At 41.6% G+C, this 24,950-nt stretch overlaps 1 pseudogene; it reads right to left on the bottom strand.

Moving 5' to 3' along the window:
- LOC121849588 overlaps positions 1-23,255 on the bottom strand; it is a 30,436-nt pseudogene extending 7,181 nt beyond the window's left edge.
- Positions 23,256-24,950: the final 1,695 nt, after the last annotated feature.

The following is a 24,950-nucleotide window of genomic DNA, read 5'->3' as shown; positions in this document are numbered from 1 at the left end:
TAGTAGGGGAGCGAGCAGCAGCACAAACACAATAGGCCATGTGGCCTCTTTGTGTGCTAAACACTTTCTATAGTTCCATGATCAACAATTTTGCAGTCAAGATATGAAGTGGTGGTTGAGGCAGAATCCATATTGGCCTTCAAGAGCGAACTAGATAAATATTTTAAAAAGAGTCAGCAATGGGGATATGGGGAAAGGGCAGGTAAATGGGACTGAAAGGATTGCTCTTAAGGCAGCCAACATAGACAAAATGGACAAAGTGGCCTTCTTATATGCCCTAAATGTCTATGGTTCTATGGAAATAGTATTGATAAGTGTTTGATATGCAGTAGATACTGATTATACCTCCACAATACTAAACGCTGCACAACCACAAGAATTAAATTGGATATATTTTTATAAATTTATGGCACAGCCTATCGGGTCTGTACTGACGTCATCAAGGGCAATCCTTTCAGTCCCACTTACCTGCCTTTTTCCATATCCTTGTAGCTGACTCTGTTTAATAGAACCTGCAGTATACTACACAAAATAATCCTTAATCATTAATAGATTTGACAGCCTTGTCATGATAAATAGATATAATATACAACGATTGATGTTAATGACCTTCCAAGCCTTGTTTAAACTGAGCTGGATGGAAAGTCACTGGCACTCACCCATGTGCCTTTTGTAGTTTCTCATTACCTGTATGTAGAGGTCCACTAATTCATTCTCTCTCAGAATGTAGTAAATCTTCCCTGCTTGAAGCCAGGCATAAGCTTCCTGCTCTTTTTTCTTCAGATCAATGAAGATTCCAAGGCTCCTTTTGGTATATTCCAGAGCTGACCGAAATGCTCTGAGTTCACAAAGATAAACAGAGTTAGAACTGGATGGCAGGGTGGATTATCTGACCAAGAGCCAAGGCTTGGGCACTGCCTGGCAAGCTTTCCTATTGCTTCTCCAGCTGGGACCATCCCACCAGTTAGAGCTTGGGCTTGCAGGGTTAATGGGAGCTGAGTGGGAAGAGTCCCTGCCCCCAATGACTAGTCTTCCCTTCCAAATCCTGCCGATGAGCCAGCCTGGCTGTGCCATCAGCAGTACCCTGGGGTACTGTGGACCGGCTTGGCCCATGAACTGAACAACCGAGACTGCTCAATTCCAACATTCTGTTGCTAAACATGTCACCTCGAAGCCAATTCAACTCCAAGGAGACCATCTGCTGAGCACTGTTCTGCTCTGTTCAGTAAATGTAATTGATTTGTCCCTTTGTAAAGCAATGTTATAAATATATTTTAATCTTATATTGATAATGTCATGGCATTATATCACTGCATACACAGGGTCAATCTCCCTAAACTACAGAACAGTGAGGAATAACAAATTCTATATGTATCACGGCAGACCCTCTGGAACTCCCTTGGATTCTGATTTCAGCTCTGACTTCAGAGCTGTGTGCAGTTCAGATGTTTGGCCACAGAATGGCCAAATTCCTTTTGCAACTGCTGCAATTTAGACCCTAGTAACTACAAAGGAAATCTTCCTACCATTTGCACACAAATAACAAAACCAATCAGAACTATGCTATTCGCCGACAAAACAGTAAAACCTGTGAAACATTTTCAGTTGCACTCCTGATATGAAAAGAACTAGATCAAATGCATGGACTATTATTATTATCTGAAATCTTCAAGACATTAGTGGGTAGAAATTCCACCCAGGTCCAGGCAAGCATTTTTCTCTTAGCGTTTCTGAGCATACAAACTTTTGATAATTCTTAATTTTGATTTAAAGCCAATTTTCTTGCCTCTTTGACAAACTACCAAAATACCAAAAAAACTTCAAAATTAAGAATGAATTTAAGAATCGTTAAAGGAATTGCATGTTTTAAAATGCTGAGAAAAAGATATCGTAAGCCTATACCCAGACAGAAATATTCCCTCAGATACCATTTCCCCCTTGGTGACATCATCCACAGACATCGGGTTAACTTCCACACGTATGCAGATGACACCCAACTCTACCTCTCTGCCTCCACACTTGACTCCAGGACCACTGCTATCCTGACAGAATGTCTGTCAGACATCAAGTCCTGGATGAGAAATAACTTTCTTCAGTTGAACGTCAACAAGACGAGGCTCTCCTGATTGGCTCCCGTCAGCGCCTCCACACCTCAGACGCTGACAGTATCACCATCCATGGTTACACACTCCACCTCACTGAGCAAGTCCGGAACCTTGGGGTCTTGTTCGACCCTCAACTATCCTTTCTCTCTCACATTCGCGCCATGACCCGTTCTGCCTTCCCCCACCTCCGCAACTTTGCCCGGCTCCAACACTGTCTCACACCACAGGCCACCGAAACCCTCATACACGTCTTCATTACATCGAGGATCGACTACGCAAACTCACTGCTTGTCGGCCTCCCCAACTCCTCTCTCCACAGGCTGCAGATCATCCAGAACTCTGCAGCTCGTGTCCTACACCAGGCTCTGCGACCCTATCACCCCCATCCTTGCCCAACTCCACTGGCTTCCCATCACACAGAGGATACAGTTCAAGATCCTGGTTCTCACCTTCAAAGCCCTCTATCGTCTTTCTCCCTCCTACCTCTGCGACCTCCTAACCCCCTACCACCCTGTTCACTTCATCCGCTCAGCAGGCTCAGGCCTGTTTCATGTCCCCGCATTGCTTACCACACTATCAGCGGACGGGCGTTCCACTCTCCACCCACCCCTGGAACTCCATTCCGCAATCCCTCTGTCTCGCCCCCTCCCTTGTCATCTTCAAGACCCACCTCAAGACCCTCCTCTTCGATCATGCTTTCGATCTCCCTGCTTCCCCCCCGCCCTCCCTCCTCCCCCAGCCCAACCCTCAGCTCAGGTCTGAAACTCTGAATGTCCAGTGTCTTGGGACGTCCTCCCGATATGAAAGGCGTTATACAAATGTAATTTTGCTGTTGTTGTTGTTCAATCTATCCCATACCGTTCCGTTCCCAGAGAGAGGTAGAGCTGGCTGATGTTCTGCAGGACATGGCCTTCCTGTTCCTTGTCTGCCAGCTTGCGAGTAAGGGAAAGCAGAAACTCATTGTAAATGATGCATTGGGCCTCGTTCGGGAAATCAGAACTGTAAAACTGGCAGAGCAACTGTGTGACTTGTACTTGGCCTAGATTCAAGGAGAAAAACTGAAGCAATAAGTATAGAAAGTGCTTGGTTAGAGCTTTCCCCCATTTCTAATCATTTCCCTGGACTTAGGCTTTCTTTTAAGTGAATGTGCTCCATTGTTTTGATAGGTGGAGGAGCCAGACAGGTAGGGAGGGAAAGAGCTCTTACTTTATGCACAAGTTAATCAGTATCACAGATTTTATCCAATGTACTTCTTGGGGAGTCTGTGTGTGAAGTGTTTTGAGACATCCTCCAAAGTGAAATGCGGTATATAAATGTAAATTGTTATTGTTGTTGAGTTACTGCAGTGACATTTTGGTTTTACTGTATTGTCAATGACAAAAAGCGCTTTTTATTCTTTTTCTAATTACAGTATAATGTTCCTCTGACTTGGTACAACTACGAGCGCAATACAAATCCTAATGATTTACAATGGATCATTCAAACCTTGATGTGAGCTTGTAATCAGTCTCCCTGACAGGTCATTTAATTTTCATTGCTACATTGTGATAAGAATTCAGATAACTTATAAAGAAAAACAATCTTTCATTAACTACTAAATATACCATATCTCCGTATTTTATATTATCACAGCAGTATAACTTAATATTATAACAACAAACATGTTTTTACTTGTTTCCAAGTCAGGAGATTTACAGTATTTTGTGCTGTGTGTCTGGATGTTAAGATACAGGATTGAACCTTCAGTAAAAAGAATCTTTTTTTTTCATGAGACTCCTTTTTTTTCTCCTGTTACCTGATTATTTAAGACCTTGGTATTATAGCTCAATTCCAAATAACCTGCATTACTATAACGATGCATTTGTTCAGGATTTCACAACAGAATGAATTTACTGTTGGCATAATAAACCCCTGTAGTGTGTAAACTTTTGCCAAGCCCTCTCCCAACTTGACTGATTGCCAAAGTGAGCAAATGACCTGCAGAGGCTTCTAGAATAAATCAAAATACACTATATGTGGATATCAATTTTTCTTTAAAAAAGTCAATATGGTACTTACTTTCAATAAGATTCCCTTTCAATGCAATCAGAAGTGCCCATTCATAATAAAATATCCCTTTGTCTTTTAATTGCTGATCAATATAATATTGTCCCAGCACAATCAGAACGTGAATAAAATTCTCATCAGAGGTAACGTTTGGTAGTTCAGAGAAAAGATGAATTGACTTTAATATCAATTGTTCAGACAGACTGTAGGCCTTTGACCAGAGACAAAGGAATCCAAAATTGGCCTGGGCAATGGCTTGGTTAAATTTCAGGCCTGTCTCCACAGAGATAGACAAAGCTTGACGGTAGTTCTCAGCAGCTTCCTTGACGTTGTTCACTCTTCTCTTAGCTATAGCGAGCATATTGTAAACAACCCCCCGCTGTACAGGACTATCCCGAACGTACTCCAACAACATGTTCAAAAGGACAATAGCCTTAGAGGGCTGACTATTCAGAATGTGCAAACATGCAAGGGAAATTTGTGCGTCAATCACTTCCTCAGTACCAACAGAGGCTTCTGTGTTAATGGCTTCTGTCATGTAAAGAACTGCTTTGCTGTAGACTTTGTGGTGTTTGTAGATTTCTGACAAACTGAGGTAAATAGTTCGACAAATATTGTCCTGTTCAGGTCTGCTTGCTAAGGTAAGTGCCCGTTTAAGGTAAGTTGCTACCTGTGTTGGAATCACATGAATGGCTCCCCCTGATCCACACAGCTTTGAGGCATCTATCATAACAAAGTTTGTGCTTTTCAAACAATCCACTAACGTCCTACCGTGCTGTGAGCATGAAAGCTTTGCACAGCTCAGAGCAAGGTTTGGCAAACATTTTTGACTGTACAATGATCCAAGGGAAAAGTGAAAGTCCAAAGAAGTGGTGTTTCCTACCATGAAACTATTTTTCAAAAACTGCAGTCGTTCAATGAAAGGCAATGCATCTTCATACTGTTTAAGATGTATGTAAAGCTTAGTTAGAAGAAAACATGCCCTGGCTTCAACAATCTGATTTTTGTTCAATACGGCATGCCTTAAAACATATTTAAGGATTTCAGACTCCATATCTGTGCTACAGATATAATCTGGAATTCCCAGTAGCAAGGCTGCTATCTTCTCAAAAACAGAGGTGCATTTTTCTTTGTTATTCTGCTTGAGGTACGTGGCGACAAGGTTCGTGTACACAGCAATTGATAGAAACAGATCTGCAAATTCCCCTTTCAGCAAACTTATTGCCTCTTCAAAATACACTCTGGCCTGTGAGAATTTGTGCTTCTTGGCGCACATTCGGCCCAACAGAAGACAGACACGTGTTTGGGCCCACTGCATTCGTTGCTTTCTTGCTGCCTCTCTCGCTACCTCAAGGTAATGTACCACTTCCTCCTCGTCACTGTAGCCATGAAAAGTGGACTTCAGAAAAGAAAAGCAGGAGTCGTAAAGTTTTTTAAAGTGTTTGCTGTATCCCTTGCTGTTCAAAAAAAGCAACAAAGGGTAAAAGGTTTCAGGGTTGTCCAAGCCCTCTGTGTGGTTGATACAGAAACACTGTTCTTCTGCTTCCTCAGACACCAGTGTTGAATCGTTGTCAGCAACGAAAGAGCCCTTTCTAGTAGCCTGGCTCCTATTGTTTGATATGCTGCACTGTGTACCTTCTGAGCTGTTTATAGGTCCTTTGAGCTGAGCTTTCATCAAATCCATTTCTTTAACACTTGGAATGTGTTGCTCTGTTGTGCAAAAATAATAGTTATTTACAGCAAGTGGACATGTGCATCATTAGATCTAAGAAGCGGTGCCACTAAATCTTTAATTCCATTAAATTCTATGGAATACCCAGTAATGCTTTGTGTCAAACTGTGGAAAATTTAATAAAAAAAATTTTTTCCTTTATTTTCTTTCCTTTTCCTCCTCCCTTTCTCTGATGATGTGGTGCCTTTTCCCTCCCCCTGGCTCGGCATTGGTCTCTGCCAGTGTTAAGTACTCCGAGACGCCGTCCGGCATGAAAGGCGCTATATAAATGCAAGTTGTTGTTGTTGCTTTCTTGTTGGGGCAGGGTTCAATAGGCACTGGGACCCCATTGGTACTTCAGTCATGTGGTTATTCTTTGTCGACAATTTATTTTTACAGTGGGATCTAGTTAACATGGGAATTTTATTATAAGCTGAGTTACGTCAGTGTTCTGTGAAGTGGTCCTGAGTCACCACAATCGGAGGCTCCTTCCCTCCCAATAACTGTGGTTTGGGCCTGAGAATGTCAACATTGCCTCTGGTATTTTGAATGGTGGAGCATAGTGTCTCAGTGCTGGTTTGTGGAATACCAACTACCCAATCGGTGTCACTGAGACCAAGACCAGCTATGGGATTCGCACCTTTGAGGAGCAAACCTGCTGCTGTGAGTTCTATGGTAGGAGGAGATCAACAAAATAACTCTCATTGTTTTTGTTGGTAGTTTTTTTGACTATTCTACAGCCAGCCAGCCGATTTGCACACAGCAGAATGAAACACTGCAACATCAGGACTCATTAGAATGTCAGTCTAGATTATGAGCTCCGATCGTGGGACTTGAACCCAAAACCTTCTGACCCAAAGGCAAGAGTGCTAGCAACTGAGCCAGGCTGACAAAGACATTTTAAGTTAAGAGCTGAATTATATTATGCAGATTGTTATTTAATTACCTTTTCCATCCTCGTACTGTGGGTTCAATGGCCCTAATTTGTCTGGATTCAGAAATGAAACAAAAATTAGAATAGCCAGTGAAATATATTTACTTCATTTAATAACAATAGTCCTTGCATTTGATGTAGCGTCTCATCAAGTCATTGAAATGGCCAAAATTGTTTCACAGGATTTACTGTAAAGTTATTGTGACTGTGAACACAGCAGCCACTTTCCATACAATAATTTGTAGAAGAGACTTAAATAACTTTCAAAGCAAATTTGTGACTTTTCTGTAATTTTACAGCAAAGGGTAAAACATTGGTTACGGACAATCTTTACTTTACCCTGCGTGAAGGGCACAATATAAATGTTGTTATTTAACAAACAACCTGCCCGCAGCGATCAGTAGCTTCAGTGGTATTTTTCTGACCCTTCAAGAACCAAATACAGTACTGTAATGTAAGACTAGTCACATTGTTGCAGGTTGACTCACCCATTTGATATACATTACTGATGTCTGTCCGTGTCAGTTGCTTTAGCAACTTCATGGAATCTTCTTCGTTGAACTTTTCTTGCTCGGTGAAAAAGGAGCTTTCTGCTTCATCAATGAACAACAGATCATTTGTCCTACGAAAAGATGGTAAATCTTTGGTAACACTGTCTGTCTGAAGCTGGTTTAAATCTTAATGAACTGCAGAACTGGCAGCACTGTCATACATTTATTCAAATTGGGACACATATCTTATTAAATCATATCAATCTTACTAGCACTCACTCACTCCTATATCCACATACACAGATATCGGTACCTTCGATAGGATCACCTTTAAATTCTTTCATACCCTAGCACACCCTCCCACTATCTCCAGCTCTGTGATTTCTCCAACTCGAGCAGAAGCAGGTGCGAGCAGAACTCCAACAACAATATCTCTGAAGCTTTAAGTTATTTTAGATCTTGTCTTCCAATTTTCTTAGTGAATTCTGATTTCTTATCTTAAATCCATCAAATATTTTAAATAAAATATTGTGAGCCACTGCAACTTCCCAAAATTAAGATCTGTAAATACTTACAGTGGAGTAAAGTCTTTGGGTCTCACGTGATTTGTTTTCACAAATCCAATTTTTCCACTTGTTTCATTTTTGCCCAGAAACCACTGCATGCAGGCGATAAGCAACCCAATGATCTCAATCTTGTGTCCTATTTGGAAACTCAACTCCTCAAGCCCAGCACCTTCATAATCAACCATTGCGATGCAGGAGCCCTTACCTATAGAAAACAATTAAAACATATTTCAAATTACATGTAGCTTTTCCAGAGGTTAGCAGCTATTGTGTTAATGGAATGTTACTGATAATATTCTTATGCAGCAAACATCTAAGAACCCCAAGTACAGTATAGCTCTTTCAAATAGTGCCTGGGAACTTTGAAGTAAGCCTTATATTTGCACGCTTCTATCATTTTCGTATTTGAGGAGTACTGTGAGAATGGGCCTAATCCATTACATCAATGAGATCAACAACTTGTATTTACATAGCGCCTTTCATGTGGGTAGCATCTTGGAGCGCTTAAAATCAGACTGCCGCAGAGCCTCTTCCATTTCTTCTCTTTCTAAATGATTCGTTTGATGGAGATAGATTGTTTAAGGCTTTCATCTAAGTGTTTTGAGACGCTACCCTGCAAGAAAGGCACTACATAAATGCAACTTGTTGTTCTTGTTAGTTCTACACAGTAGTTCCCTGTGAGCGTCTCTGATGCATCTTCAATACAGTTGCATAATAGTTACATTATTAAATGTACAGTAACTGGTGCACTTCAACACTGGAGTCTAAATGGGATATTCCATTGTAATTGAGGAAGAATGCATAGGCTAGATTTAGCAAATAACGGGGTTCAAATTCTACCTGTGCCGAGATTTACTCTATTTTATTTTTAGCATTTTGGAGTATCCACATATTAAACTATTCTTAAATAAAGTCTAAATTTTAATGCTGGTTTGCTGTGAGTTCTATTAAGAACAAGAGACATTTGGTTAAGACTTAATTCAATTTGCCAAATTCTGGATTCTCTGAAATGTTAAAATAGAGTGAATCTCGACCCAGGTGGAATTTCACTCAATTTAATTTGCACAAAAAATAACACATTAAAATGAATGCTTGTTCTAAACAACATTTTTATGTGTAAAAATGTAAGGATCTTACCAAGTGGGTAAGAAAATTCTGAAGACAGATCATTGTGTATGCCAAGATCTTCAGTAAACATTTTGAAAAACCACCTAGAAAACATCAAGTATAATTTTGTCAAATGCATTACTTCATAAAATATAATGAGATATAACCATATGAATTCTGAAAGGGAATTGTTCACAGTCACTGCCCTTTACAATAAATTCTGTGAAACATGTTTGAGACCTCCTTAGGAAGTGAAAGGTGTTATATTAAATGCAAGGATTATCATTATTATTTCCGAATGTTAATGGCAACTTGCAAAATATTCCCATGTTGTACGTGCCTTAATTTATAGATTGTTTGTGTTCACTAAAGAAGGAAATACAGTAAATACCAGATAACTCGTCACTCTAAGGCAAAATTGCTCAGTGATGAGTTATCAGATGTGGCAAGTTAGGCATAGTTGCCCCACAGGGGGCGCTGTGAGCATGTATACGCCAACAAGCACTGCGCCCATACAGAGCGAGCAGCTGTCAGTGTGATGGAGCAGCCTCACCCCAGGACTGTCAGTGTATTTGTTAAAACTTGTTGAAGTTAAGTATAAGTTTATTTGATAAAACCTATGCTCCCAGGCCCCACAGTGCCGTTCTCTCTCGCTCGCTCAGCCAGTATCCGTTGACACCATATCTAAGCATATGCGCCCAACCTCCACCGAGTGCCTGTGACCTGTGCTCAGATGCATCTCGGAGGCCTCTGGTCTATGGAGGGCTGAGCTGTGGCCTCCCACCATATGCTGTCACAGGATAGAGTAGGATACAGGGCAGGATGATCCGGCCCTCTAGTAGAGCAGTGGCCTCTGCAATGCATTTGAGCATGCGCGCCCAACCCTTCACAGGTTAGGATTGGTGGCCTCTTCAATGCAAGATACCATCTTATAGGACAAGTTATCCGATCAATTTTGCATTGTAAGTATTTACAATCATTTCTAGAATGCAACGCGTTACGTGTTAAGCAGAGTGTCAAGTAAAGAGAAATCCTTTATTAATATTTTGCACGGAGAGCGTGCAGGATATTGATGACTTAAGTGCTATTGATGAGTTAAGCCACAGGGTTGAGTTATCTGGAGTTTCCACATTTCCACTGTTGATGCTCAATGTCAACAACAAGCATTCCAGGGTCAGGTTCAAATGCGAAGGTCGATATTGCATTACAAACAAAAGAAATTCTGAATGACTGTAAAAAGAAGTGGATCCTGTGGATCCGACGTCCTTCTAAAAATAATTGCGTGACTATCTTCTTGGTAACAGTATTTAGGATACAGGGATGGGTGCAGTTACATTACAGTACTGGGATTGGAGGGAATGTTGATAATGGAGGAAAGGAGGCAGAGTTCAATAGAGAAGAATTGGGAATGGATGAATATTACAAAATATTTTAGCATAATCATATTTGTGATTCAGGGACTATTATATTGATGTGTCCTACAAGATATCCGATAAGTGGGATGGAATTTACAATTTGGAAGGTTCAAGAGCGATTGAGCTCTCAGGCCAAGTGAGGATGAATACATGTCTGATGTTGGGCTGTCCAATCGGTTAGGTGAAGACATTACCCCATGATGATCAAGGAAGCTGAATCAAAACTTTTGGCTTTTAGATTTGTTTAGCAAAAACATAATAACAATCCTTGCATTTGATACAGCGCCTTATCAAGTTGTTGAGACATCTCAAAGCGCTTCACAGAATATATTTTAAAGTGAACCGACTGTTCATTTTGCAGATGAAACGTGGCAGCCAATTATCCACTACAATCTCTCACAACAGTCATTATTTGAGTGGCCAAATTATTTATCCATACACTCATGTACCCACCCATCCATCTATCTATATCTATATTATCTCCCTCTCTCTATCTCTCTTTATCCATTTCTCCATCCATCCAGCTATCTAGCTATTTATTTGTTTTAAGGGATTTTTACACCAATTGATTAACAAACAGGTTCTTATTTACTGCTTGGTAAACAGGCATATGGAGTAAGGAAACTTGCTAAGGTTTCGCCTTACCTGGGAATCGAACCTGGGTCCTCTCACTTGTGAGGCGAGTCTCTAACCAATACGCTAAGGGACTTTGTAAACCACTCACCATGTCTAAAACTATATATCTCACACTCATCCCTATTACTTTGGTTACTTAAATTCATTCCAATTTAAAACGGTGGGTGAAAAATATTGCTACCTACTGGTGGAAAGGAATGAGAAGCTCCAGACTTTGGAAGCAAGATTTTGGTAGCAAACCCTTTTTGCCACTGAACAAAGAATGTCCTGCCCATTTAGAACTGGGTTTAGCATCCGCAACAACAACAAAATCATTTGGTTTGAGTTCCAGGTCAACTTCTTCACATTTCTGAAGATTTAATGGACACCTTGCAAAGAACAAACCTTAAGGAAAAACATAGTGAAACATAATCAATATTTGGGTTGCATCAAGAGATTTACAAATAAAATCTGGACAATGGTTAGACACAAACAGTTACAAGATATAAATTAAATTAAAGTTATGGGTTAATATCTGAAGAAATGTAGAACTATTTGTTAGCTTTTTTCCAAGCTGTGTAACATTTATACATTCATGCCCTATTATTATAGAAATCTATCATTCAATTTACTCAATTTATTTTTATTTCCCCCAAAACAGTTCTGCAGCTTGTTACGCAAGTAGCACTGCAAGATGGTCCAGATCACAGACTTCACTACAAACAGTCTGCCTCACTACAAACAGCCTACAGTAATGTATTTGTACAAATCAGACAATGGAGCTACTCATCTATTCCTATGAACCTCCTTCCTCCCCCAATCCACCCACCACACACACACGCACACATCTGTCACCTATGAAATACTGCACATGTGAAGAGTGCACCCCGTAATGAATTAGCTAAAAATCGATAAAACTCAACATGTCTGCACACAATGAATTAAAATCATGCCAGGTTTCAAATTCACATTTGCATTGCCATCTATATTTCACCTCACTCACTTTCCACCCTGCTCAGGTATTCCCATCTCTGTAGTCTATCAGTTTCTTAAAGTCTTATGCCACTCAACAGTCTTATGCCATCTCTACACCATCTCAGCCTGGCAATGTGACTAAGCTGCAGGCTTCATTTGTTCTTCCTGGCCTTGCAGAACCAGAGGCTTTCCTTCAAGAGACTGGCTTGGAGTTCTGGTCGCGGCTTACAATTTTTGTACAGTCCAGGCTCCGACCCCTCTCAGGGGTAATGACAGGCCCCTATGGAGTGATTTCATGGTTTGTGTGGGTTACCCTACACTAGCGATCCTCTACATTCCTGGTTCCAAAGTCTGTTACAACATGAAAGCCCGCACCCTAATCCGACAATTTAGGGGTACCTAAGCAAATGGCACACATATTGCTCACCATACAGGTGGATCTTGTATCATTCAACTATAGCTAAAAATAAATATTAGCACAGCAATATAGTTCTAATAAATTACTAAACTCTATTGAGAGCATCTTCCTTTGAATGTTTCAATGTTTAATTATTTATGTTAAGTAATCTTTTTATTTAAATTCGGAATTCCAGTTCTTGTTTTGTTTGCGACATTGGAATGTTTACATTCTCACCGTCCTGTAGGAGGAGGCCTTTCCACATTATTTCCAAGGATTCTCCATTTGTCTGGACCTCAATCCTGACGTCTTCATCATCCAGGTTGTTCAGCCAGAACAATTGGTCCAACAACAGGTTCTCTAAGCAATGGCCAACAAAGCCTGCCCACAGGAAGAGAAGGAGGGATATACAGGTTCAATATATTGTAAGATGATGAGCATCAATCTGTCTATGAAGTGACATTTTTTTTTACACCATGGCTGAATGTAGCAACTCCAAATCATTGCCACAACAGAGAAAAAACTATACGTCTAACATCAACTTAAAATGTCTATAAAATCGTGATATTATAGATCATTGAAATTCAGTGACAAGGTGCCAAAAGACAACGTTTGGAAAAAAAGGAAATGGTTTACCTAGCGAGTAATATGTTGAAAACTTCCAGATTTCTTCAAATGTTTTAAAAGTGACCAAAATCAAGTCTTGATCACTGTGAATTGACAGCAGCCTGGCCGAAAGCTCCTGAAACAAGGTAGCATTTTGACTTGATCACTACAACAGGCTAATTTATGGTTCCGGGAACACAGTCTGATAATCTTAGGCTCATCAAATTTCACACAGAAGTTTCCTCACTGTCCTCAAGTCTTCCTTGTTTACACATTTCTGCCCAGTGGCAACACATTCCATTTGTGTCAGTAAATAATCAATGTAATCAAATCAGGTAATCAAATAGTGAATTTAGGATGTCATTACCATGGTGTTAAACTTCTATTGTCATCCAGAGCATTGCATCATTAATGAGGATGGATCACTGGTGTGTGGTTTCTAATTCCCAAGCAACTCTCACTATGCAACATACAAGAGTCAAATTTCTGCACAGTACCTTTCTTATGCTACGTAAGATCGGTGGTACAATTTAGGGAGTGTTTGTGTTCATTTATTAGTGTTTTGCACCATGGGATGGGGTAATTCTTTCATTGATGAGCTGACTGCAAGGGAATAAAGTAGAGGATATGGGTGGATCAGTACTGGAGCAATTTACCTGCTCACGTGCACAACAATTGTTGATATTTCCAATGAAAACTATTTACAAATGTCAAAGCATCCAAATTGAACAGCTTGTAATGAAAAAAATATTAGATGTACTCAATAATAAAGTACAACAACAACTTGGATTTATATAGCGCCCTCCACGTCTTCTAGTACATTTGCAAAGAATGCTACAGTTATCTAGGTCAGGACATGAAACTTGTCCCAAAACTGGTTTGTTCGTTTCCTCTTTCTACTTAATTCCCCCATCGTCAGTTCATCAGCTGACCATTACTGCACCTTCTTTCTCATTAAATACAATGTTACATTCACAGAAATTGGAGTTAATTGACTGGGCTTCTACTTTCAGAATATTGGATGTAACAATGATGCAAAGCATTGATAGAAAGAATAAAACATGCATACAGTACTTTAATTGTAGCAGTTTATCATCTCCAAAGACATAACTCAAAATGCTTCACATTTAAGCATTCTGCGGAAGTGCTGCATCTTGAACAAAAGCCAAGCAGACTTACACTGAGAAGGGCTGCAACCTCTCCACTCTCATTCTCCAGAATGCGTAGTTTTGCTCTGAGCGTCTCCTGCAGTTGAGTATCGGGAAGTCGAGTGATTTGTTTCTTTATGATCAATTTCAGGGAAATAGCTATGAATGAATCAATGGCATTAAATGTTTTCTCAATGGATAAGTTACCACATTACATCTTTAAAATGTGTCTATATTTATAGTACTAGTCACATTTTACCCTGAAAATGCATGACAATTTTTATTTGCTTTCTCTCCTTTAGGTCTCCTTTGTGACATGCCGAGGCTTCTACTCCCTGCTATTTGTGGGACAATGCTGTGCACAATTCACTGCTGTTTTCCCCACGAAATGCACAATCATTACACTTTACAGTGTATCCTATGAAGGGCTTTGAGACTTTTCAAAGACATGATAAGGTGCAATATGAAATGCAAGGATTATTATTATTATTAATTTGCCCAAGTTGATGAATGGCTCACAAAAGAGAACAAACTGGGTTGGCCTACCCTCAGATTCCCCTCCTGTTCTAACTGTGGGGAAGTGCTGATTCTCTCATTGGCCCAATGGGAGCTTTACATGCTGGGAATTGTGTATCTAAGCCCCTGTCTCACCAACATGTGGCTCAGAGTTCAAATTAAATTTAAAGAGCACAAAACCTTGTTTTCTTTAAAAAAAACAAATCATTCTTTAATAATGAACCCAAACACATATCCATGACACATAATATAACCTAGAAATCTTATTAAAGCTAATATTGTTTTTAAACACAAACAGTGGCAAGACAAGAGAATCCTACCTGTCGGAACTCCACTTTCAACCAGCGATAATGTGGAACAACTGTTGAGTGAGTCTTTCTCAGGACGATCTAGCTCTGCAAGCATTAATTTACCTTTGAGAATGTTACTTTGCACCATTTTACAGTGTTATTCTTACCTGCTCTCCATTTACAACTTTTGATTTGCTATGCACTAACCCCATCCTCACACTCTTCTTCACTGTCACCTTCCACAATGACCAGCAATTCTCTCCACAATTTACCTACAGGGGGAGCATGTGAAATTGGCTGGTAATGTTACTGACATCAGCATTGCTTGTTTACAAACAGAGAAATCAAATGGGCTCATAAATAAATTCAGGGTCCAGTGGAGGACTATTTTATGCAGGATCAGAAAGTTGGCAGTTTGAATCAGTGTATGCTGACCTTATAATATAATAATAATCCTTGCATTTGAAATAGCGCTTTTCACATCTTTTCGACGTCTCAAAGTGCTTCACAGAATAGACTATAAAGTAAATTGACCATATATTTGTGGGCGAAACGCGGCAGCCAATTGCGCACAGCAGTGTCTCACAAACTGTCGTTCATTGAAGTAACCAATTTATTATTTTTTTGAGGGATTATGATTAGGCGTGTGGAGTAAGGAAACTTGCCCAAGGTTTCGCCCTGCCTGGAATTGAACCCAAGTGTCTCGCTTGCAAGGCAAGTTCTTTAACCACTGAGCTACAGGACTCCTTGGGTTGGACCCTCAACTTGGCTTCATTGTCTTTAGGATAGAGAGCTGAAAATCAGCCTGGGTCCCACTCCTCATCATTATCTACTGATCTTTGCTAGAGGTTCAAAGGGGTCAACGTCAAGTGAGAACATGAATGAACTTGGCTGTTAAGTCTTTCTGTGGTTAATTGCCATCTGACAGTCACTGTAACTCATGAATAAAGACAACTTGGGTGAGGCAGCAGAAGGAAATGTATTCACCAGTGGAAATGTACACACAGCACAATAACAATAATCTGTAATTCTAAAGCATCTTTCACATAGGATTACGTCTCATAGCTCAGTGCAGTGGCGGGGTTGAAAGCCGAGCAAGGGAAAAGGGGTAGGGAGGCGACATTAGGTGCAGTGGAAGAGGTATGTTTTCAGAAGGAATTTAGAAATAAAGAGAGGGACAGATGCAGGGATTGAACTACAGAGTACCAGAGATTAGCGACATGGTAGCTGAAGGTTCACTATTGATGGTAGCATGGAGGGATTAGGGATGTGGGCAGGCCTGCATTAGCTGAGCAAAGGGGCCAGGCAGAGGAGTGAGTTATAAGTAGGTCAGGGAGGTGCTAGGTCATGAACGCATTTGTATGTCAGGGTGAGGACCTTGAAGTCGATGCGTTTGGAGACAGTAAACTAGTGCAGCCTGGTGAGGATTGGGGAGATGGGTGTGAAGCGTTTGGTGCGGATGAGGATATGTATTAGCTGAACCTAAAGGAATAAATGAGTCAGATGCTTTTAGGAGAGGGGGACGAGAGGGAGAAAAATGGAGAAGAAAATTTGGTGGGAAAAACACAGGAAAATCTCATTAAAAGAAGCAGAGACCATCAAGGTTAGTAACTTTACTGACCAGCTGATTTTTACTCAATGCTTTTGCACAGTGAATTGGCTGTGCAATTTTTCTCACATCATTAACATTGTCACACCTGAGTGCTACTTTACAAAAGGATAAGATTTTGGCACTTTTCAGGATGTGCTGAAATTCCCTATCCCTTACCTGATTCCCTATTCTCCATGCCTGATGAATCATGTAAGATTTGTTTAGGGAGAGAAAGAGACACTTCATTTTCTTCTGACGGACTCCGCACTAGAAAGTATTGAAACAGAAAGAATGTACAGTCATTCAAATTACCTCACAACATGGAAACAATAAATTCACTGTGTTACAAGCCAGGCGAGATTCTCTCTCTGGTACAACAACCCTACTCTTTAATCGGTTTGAGTTTTCAATCAGCTTACAGATCGACATTACCTCTTACTTGAAAGAATGCTTTTCACTATGTGTTTACCTGGAACTGCTCGCTCTTCAGCTTCTGAATTCTCATCTGACTCCACAGAGTTTTGGGTTAAATTGGACCAATGCATGGGGGAGCTTGCAGAAGAACAGAAGGCTGCCTTACCTACAGAAAATAATTGGCAAACAACATCAGAATGGTTACATGTAATGATTGAGTTATCAGTAACTCACAATTAAATAGTGGACAGGGAGGCTGCAGCAGACACATTCCTCAAACTAAATTAAAGAACTTACTGCTGGGGCTCCTCAGTGAAAAGTGGAAAGCCTCTAGTGAAAAGCCAAGCTGATTAACACGATAACTCTCTCATCTCTACGTTGACTCTAAGGGTCCCACATGTAATGTACTTGGCAGTTTCAATCCCTAATGCATCTGTATTCATCCACAATCTCACTGCCAGTATCCCAAACCGGATGCTCCAGTCAATATGCCTGACTCCAGGCAGCCTAATGATTGGCTCCTGACTGCAGATTTCTCAGTCACATAACTTCCAGGCATTTCAAAAATGGAAACAATTCTAAATCTCACATTTCCTTCAGTTTTATCTGCCGATCACTCTGTTAGAATGCCAACTTAAATCTGCATTTAACTCATCCATCTCACAATATATTCAGCTGTAGCTGGAAGCAGGGAAGAGGATACACATTCATCCTGTGTATCCTAAGTGCTTGAGCCCCTTATCTTGGTTCTGACAGAAACTGTTGACTGACTTGAAATGTGATCCATGCACTCTGTTGCTTTGCCTCAATACCAAACTTCCTGTTTACTAAAGGCAGTCATGACTACATTTATCAAACCTTACATCTCTCTTTTTATTGTAACTCTATAACACAATGTTCTGAAAAGTTATTAATGGTCTGTTGTACACATCAGGTTCTGAGAGAAATTAAAACCCCAGCTTATTTAAAAAAACAGAATCTTATTTTTAGCATTGATCAGATAATTCAGATTTGAATACTCCGATCGTTTGATGTAAATGTGGAGGCTGTACCTCGTGGGACATTGTTACTTTGCCCCAAGTAAAATTAATAATTCACCTCATAGCTGTTTCTGGGACATTGCTGTGTGCATTGTTGGTTCACCTGCACAGCCTTTTTTACTTATAATAAAATCCTAAGAAATGTTTTGAGACGTTACAACAATGTGATAAGATGCTATATTAAATGCAAGAATTTATTATAATTATTACAACCTTCTCTTCAATCACCACAAAAAGTCTGTAGCATGTACTTTTTTTAAATTAAACTTTCATCTTCATTGAATTTTATTGAGCCTGAGAGATCTGAATTCACTATACTGGGCTGGTTCTATTAACTTGCCACTTTTAACTAGAATATGTATGAAATAAGTCTCAAAGAATCAACTTCCGTCGATTTTCAAAGGTCCTTCTAATCATTATTTGAATACACGATTCATCTTCTTGTAGTGTATCTGTCCCAAAGCAAGACAATACATTCTTCATTTTTAAACCCTTTTGAACACTGATGCTTGGAGTTCTTTCAGTAGGCAGCGAAAAAGAGAGAAATGAAGTAAAAATAAAAATATGCTTGTGGAATCGGATAGTGCAATGGCTCTGTCACTTCTAGAGTTTTGAATGCATTCCAATGGGATATCATAAGAAAAGGCATCCAATACAGTACAATACAACATTATATTTGTATAGGCATGGTTGATAAGGAGGGTCTTGAGATATGCCTTGAAGGAGGCAAGGGAAGGAGCGAGACGAAGGGAATATGGGATGGAGTTCCAAAGGGTGGGGGCAGAGAGGGTGGGGGTGATGGGGTCATGGAGCCTGATGTGGGAGAGAACAAGAGCTGCAAAGCTCTGGATAATCTGCAGCTTGTGGAGAGAAGAGTTGGGAAGGCCGACAAGCACGGAGTTGGCATAGTTGAGCTATGCTGACTGTTAAAAAAGCAAAGTTCCTGAATGCAAGGGCTAAAAAAATTAAAACTACCAAATATTCAAACATTTATAAACAAACTTGATATTTTGAGCAAATAATTTTCGATAAACACTTTTCAATATTATCTTTGTCTCCTCTGCTATCTCTCAGCCAGAGTGTTGAAGCCAGGACAGCAGATTGCAGAGATTTGTGCAATACATCCTTATCAGAGACAAGAGCATATCCGGACTGACATCATTACTAACACAAAACGACTTCTAACAGGAATTTGCAGGATGACTTTTGTACTTTTTCTAAGCTTTTTAACTTTTGTTTAACAACTGTAATGTGCTTCAGAGGCTTTTAAAACTTTAAGTTAATGAAAACACATTTCCCTTTACTGAACAGTTCCTAAAGAAGCAGGCAAATGAGTAAACAGAGAGAGGCAGGGTTAATAAAGGGAGGGCAGGAAGGAGGTCATACTCAATTAAATTGCATTCCAGAAAACTAAGCAATATATTGTGCGTTTCTAGGATATTAATACAGTGAATTCTGTTAATTGAATACTCAATTTTACAGTGAAAATTATTCAATTAACCAAACTATTCATATAACAAGACTAAATATAAGAGGAGACTCATCTCCCGGAGCTCAAGCCATGTTGCCTCCAAACACACTGCAAACAGAAATGTCCTCCTCCATCAATTAGACACATGCTCACTCGCACGTGGCTGACCGACCAATTGCCAGCCACCTTTCTGGGGAGCGAGGTGAGGGGAAGGAGGAGAGGATGACGACTACATTTGCATTGTTCTGTAGAAGGTTTTGAATGCAAGTTGTTGCTGTTAAATTACACTTAAATTGACTTAGAACTGGCCACTGAAAAGAATCTCTGTACACTGACAGAGCCAAAAAAAAGAGCGGCCACTGGTTGCGTTAAACAGGTGGATGCTGAATAGCGGTGGTTTATTATGGAAAATTAGTTGGGACTGTTCCAGAGTGGTTGTTGATAACAGGTGGTTGCTGAATAGAGGTAGTTGCTTTAACAGGTTTGACCATATTTAATTTTAATTATTTATCAAACATAAAAAAGCAAAGTGAGATACTGCAATGAGATAAAATGTCTGTTTCACTCTTAGTATTGATCGTAACTCACTGTCAGACGTTTTTAATTAAATTCCACAATGCATTCTTCACATATGTTAGATTCTTATCCTGGAAATTCCTTTCATGAAACAATTAGTCCTAATGCAAATCTTTCCCCAATTGTAAAGAATTGTACAACAAGTTACCAGTATACTTTAAGGCATCCTCTCAAGGTGCTATTCTAATGTAAAATTTCAATGTCTTGGGAAGTCCTGCTGATGTGAAAGGCGCGATACAAATATAATTTGTTGTTAAAATGTTGTTGTTGGTGGTCTCAGCATTGTTTTTCCTTCACTGTCACTTCTTGTGCCACTTATGCAACCAGAAGCAAACAGTTAATTCAGTGAACTAACTTTGAAACTGCTCCAGATGAAGACAATATTAACTTCATAGCCCTGCATTGTGAGTAATAAATTGTTCTCTATGTATAGCTGTTTCTGAAACAACAAAGGAGTACGTCAGAAATACCAAGCTACTTTTACTCCTCCTACCTCCAGCCTAGCCCTGAGAGATTTGTTCCTGTCTGACCAGACAACCCAGAAGTGCAGCTTTTCAATCACCAGCATGAACAAAATCGAGAAAGGGCAATGACAGTGAAGGTATTTCCATAAAGCAATTTTGCAAAGACTGAAACTGATGATTGCCATATTCTAATCCTATCAGTTTTCCATATCCCTCGGGGACCTTGTGGAGTTTTAATTAGTGTTTCAGTTATTATTTCTACCCAACCCTCCCTCATTGTCACACTGTTTTTTAATGTGTTTACCATTGGTTTCTCCAAAACACTGTGTATTTTACCACCCTGCTTTCTGCCCCCCACCCCCCACTACTGCCCCCACCCCCATCCATGCAAAACCATGCAAGAGTTGGCAGTCCTTCAATAACAGGTGGTGAAGACAGAAGCCTCTTTCAGTAAATAAAGGTGATTCATGGCAGCGACTCCATTGACTCGAATGGGGAGACATTCCCTGGACCAGGGACAAATCATTTTCCTGGGAACATCTTCATCGTCTGCTGAGAAAGATGAAACAGATGAGAAGCAAGAAGAAAAGGATGGTGACGTGAAGTATGTGATACATAAAGTTTGTTAGGTTTACATTTTTCATCAAAAGTTTTTTTTAAATTGAAGCATCATTCATGTTAAACATGTGCAAGCCATGTATAAATAATATATTCGTAAAGTTTGTACTGATTTTACAAGTAAAACCAACAAGCTTACCATGCTGACTTGGAAATCCTGGCACTGCTCCACTGGAACAATGATGGTGTCCACTTTCATCACTTCCATCCAGTACAAGCTTTCTGCTGCTCTTCTTCTCAACATGAATCTTCTGAGTTAATGTTTCTGTGTGAATTGTTGTGCTGATCCAAGATAAAACACTGTCTAGTTTGGGCCTCCATTGTCAGGTATGGCATAACTAACTGGATGCAGAGTAAATGATGCCTGAATAAAAGTGCTTTAACTAGATCTTTGAGATCTCGTCTTCTTAACGATTGACTGATTTAATAATAATAATCCTTGCATTTGATATTGTGCCTTATCACATCTTCGAGACAACTGAAAGTGCATCGCAGAATGCACTGTAAAGTGAATTGACTGTATACTTTGTGGGCGAAACGCGGCAGCTAATTGCGCACAGCAGCATCCCACAAATAGTCATGGACTGAGTGATCAAATTTTTTAAAATTTATTTTTGCTTTGAATGGATTATTACCCCCGGAAAAGTGATTCACGAATCAACTAAAAACTGGGTTCCGACTTACTGCTGGGTAAACAAAGGTGTGTGGAGTAAGGAAACTTGTCCGACGATTCACTCTGTCCAGAAATTGAACTCAGGGCCTGTCACTTGTGAGGCAAGTGTTTTAACCACCAAGCTACAAGACTCCACAACCATGTTTTTCTAACTCCAAATCCAGAGCAGAGTCCATTTGATGTGATAACAGGTGGATCTTTACCTTATCTTTCACTTTAGATGTCTGTCTGCCTGATACACACCCAATAAAAATATGTTTATATCCAAACAGTTCCTACCCTTAGCATGTGTGTTCATATATACAGGAATGTTTACAGGATAAATACAAATACACAAAACTGGAGTGATCACAACGTTTTGGGATATAATCTCATCCTATAAAGTTCTATTACAATCGTATTACAGTCTTGACGACCAACCATAATTCTATTGCTGAGCATGTGTTGGCGGAGGGGGAGAAATATACAACACATGGTAATTAGTACATACTTGTATTTGGTCAGCTGGGTGTCTGACACATGCGGAAACCCATTACCACATTCATGATTATCCAAACCAGAGAACTCCATGCCTCCCACCCACGCACGGAAATTCCAGGGATGGATTGTTGCAACGGGATGTGCTTTCTCTCCCCGGAGGGACACATCCTGTTTACCTAATTCCGGAAAGTATTAGGCGCAGGTTGCCAAGAGCCAAGACTTCGGGACTCCAGAGAGTGCTGCAGTCATTCTCCGCATTGGTTTGCATCTATGACACTTGTTTTGTGTTACGCCCCCTGCCCTGACCCCAACTCCCAGCTCGGGTCCGAAAATCCCACGACTGTCCAGCTCCCCGGGACGTCTTTCCGACGTGAAGGGCGCTATACTCGTGTAATTTGCTGTTGATGATGTCGTGGTCAGCCTGGTCACTGGCCCAGGTGGAAATCTATCACCACCAAACATGTTATTTTAACAGTTCAAAGAATAACCTTTAACAACAACAACAACAAGAAGATTACATTTTAAAGTGGTAAAACAAAGTTATCGTTGGAAACACACAGGTTTGCTCCCACAAATCATTAAACTTAAAATACTCCCACTGCACAAAAGGTATGTTTACCCTTTCAAAACAGGGAGGAAATCAAATAAATAAATACTCCAAGGGTTTGTGTGTGTATGTGTGCGTGGGGGGGGATTAAAAAACATGAGTGTTACCATTGCAATCTGCCACCACGAATGTGTTGCTGTCTCCTGTGGTTGCATTTTCCTGGAGTTTCTCCTCACCAGAGGAATTGCTTTGCAAGGAGTGACCTGATCCATCCTCCTCCTCCTCCTCCTCCTCCTCCTGTTCCTGGGCGCTTTCCAAGCAGCGATCCCGGGCGCTGCTGACAGAGATCAGGCTGGATCTCTCCTCCTCGATGGTGTACAAGGGGAACTCTCCCACACCAGGAGCATCGCCCTGACCCCCACTCTCCATCATCTGCCCGGGGACTCGATCACCCCCCCCCCCCCCGGCTCTCACAGCTCAGCTCAGCACAGCTCAGCTCAGCCCAGCACAGCTCAGCCCAGCACAGCCCAGCACAGCACAGCTCAGCACAGCACAGCCCAACTCAGCACAGCCCAGCACAGCTCAGCACAGCACAGCCCAGCACAGCCCAACACAGCTCAGCCCAGCACAGCCCAGTCTGGCCCTCGCAGCTCAGCGCTGAGCAGTTTCCTCCCTCTCCCACAAGTGTGTGCGCAACTTCTCGTCTCTGTCACTTGTTCCTGGACAAATGCTGCCAAAGCGAACTCAACTGAGCCCACTCTGCCCTGACCTGACTGCTGCTGCTGCTGGGGGTGTGGGGGGGAGGGGGGGAGGGGTGTGGGGGTGAGGGGTGTGGGGGGGGAGGGGGGGGGGAGGGGGGGTGGAGGGGTTGTTTCACCCACAAACACACGCAAAGTTTTAAAACACGTAAAACCTTACGGGAAAAACCCACACAATCTGCTGTTTGGAGCATCGCCAGTGGCTGCTCTCCCCGAGTCCAACACCAGAGGGTTAATCAATCACCAACAACCTCAGCTCCGCAGGGAGTGGGGGGGAGTGGGGGGGAGTGGGGGGGGAGTGGATGGGGGGAGTGGGGGGGGGAGTGATGGGGGGAGTGGGGGGGGGAGTGATGGGGGAGTGGGGGGGGGAGTGGGGGGAGTGGGGGGGGGGGGAGTATGGGGGGAGTGATGGGGGGAGTGTGGGGGGGAGTGATGGGGGGAGTGGGGGGGGAGTGATGGGGGGAGTGGGGGGGGGGAGTGATGGGGGGGGAGTGATGGGGGGAGTGGGGGGGGGGAGTGATGGGGGAGTGGGGGGGGAGTGATGGGGGAGTGGGGGGGGGAGTGATGGGGGGAGTGGGGGAGGGAGTGGTGGGGGGGGGAGTGATGGGGGGAGTGGGGGGGGGGAGTGATGGGGGGAGTAATGGGGGGAGTGGGGGGGGGGAGTGATGGGGGGAGTGGTCGGGGACACAACTTCCATCTGAACGCTTTTCCCCTCCACACTTTTTGGAGCTGTACATTTCCTCCTCAGAGCACCTCTGTGGGTCAGACACACCTTCCCCATTTACATGTTTAAAGGCTCTTCCAAAATAAACCTGAAGAGAGGAATGTGGATTAAATCATTTAACGCTTTAGAGTTGGATTCCAAAAGTTGTTTCATTCTGTGGCAGAAATAAAGGATTGAACATCTGGATTTTGTGTTAGATGCAGAAGGTGCAAAGGTGGTTTTTTTTTGGGGGGGTGGGGGTGGGGGGGTTTGGTTTTGTGGAATCTCTTTAATGTGGGGAGAGAATTCCTTACTCAAGATCAAGCCTATTCTTCCAGATAAATGAACACTGCTCTCTCTCTCTCTCTCTCTGGGATCAAAAATCTTATTCCCTACATTTGCGCTGAAAGCATCGTCAGCTGCCTCTCTGCCTGCGATCCTTTCAGACAGTCCCGCATAGCTTTCGTGTTCAGGTGAGTAACTGCCTTTGGTCACCTTCCTCCCCCTCCCCCTCTTCCTGGCTCGGTCCCGGGATCCGTTACTGTGAAGCGCTCTGAGACACCGCCCAGCGTGGAGAGCGCTATATAAATCCAAGTTGTTGTTGTTGTTGAAAGCCTAACCGAGGCACACACCCACCCCACACCAACTGCAAGAACAAAACTAAAGTGGTGCTGACTGCAGAACAACAGATCA

The sequence above is a fragment of the Callorhinchus milii genome, unplaced genomic scaffold (genome assembly GCF_018977255.1).
Source record: "Callorhinchus milii isolate IMCB2004 unplaced genomic scaffold, IMCB_Cmil_1.0 Scaffold1, whole genome shotgun sequence".
NCBI lineage: Eukaryota > Metazoa > Chordata > Chondrichthyes > Chimaeriformes > Callorhinchidae > Callorhinchus > Callorhinchus milii.
Note: the sequence above shows the minus strand (reverse complement) of the source record. Positions and strands in the feature narration are given on the sequence as shown.